Below are 230 nucleotides of genomic sequence, written 5' to 3'. Positions count from 1 at the left end.
CGCGTCTCTCGTTTCAAACCTCCTTCCTTCAAGGTGCAACGACGATCGCAATCTCGAACGCCATAATTAGGCCAGCCGGTGACAGGTTCGTCGTTTTCGCGTCCAGATGGACAAGCCAAAGCAATGCGTAAGGTGTCAGCGTTCCATAAAAAGCACAAACAGTCAAAACGTTTCGCTGCCATGGCAACGCTCGGCAGCGGAGGCAGTTGTGGAACGCTCGGCGTTCGAAC

This window comes from Dermacentor albipictus, chromosome 9 (assembly GCF_038994185.2).
Source record: "Dermacentor albipictus isolate Rhodes 1998 colony chromosome 9, USDA_Dalb.pri_finalv2, whole genome shotgun sequence".
NCBI classification, from domain to species: domain Eukaryota; kingdom Metazoa; phylum Arthropoda; class Arachnida; order Ixodida; family Ixodidae; genus Dermacentor; species Dermacentor albipictus.
This window is presented reverse-complemented; position numbering follows the sequence as displayed.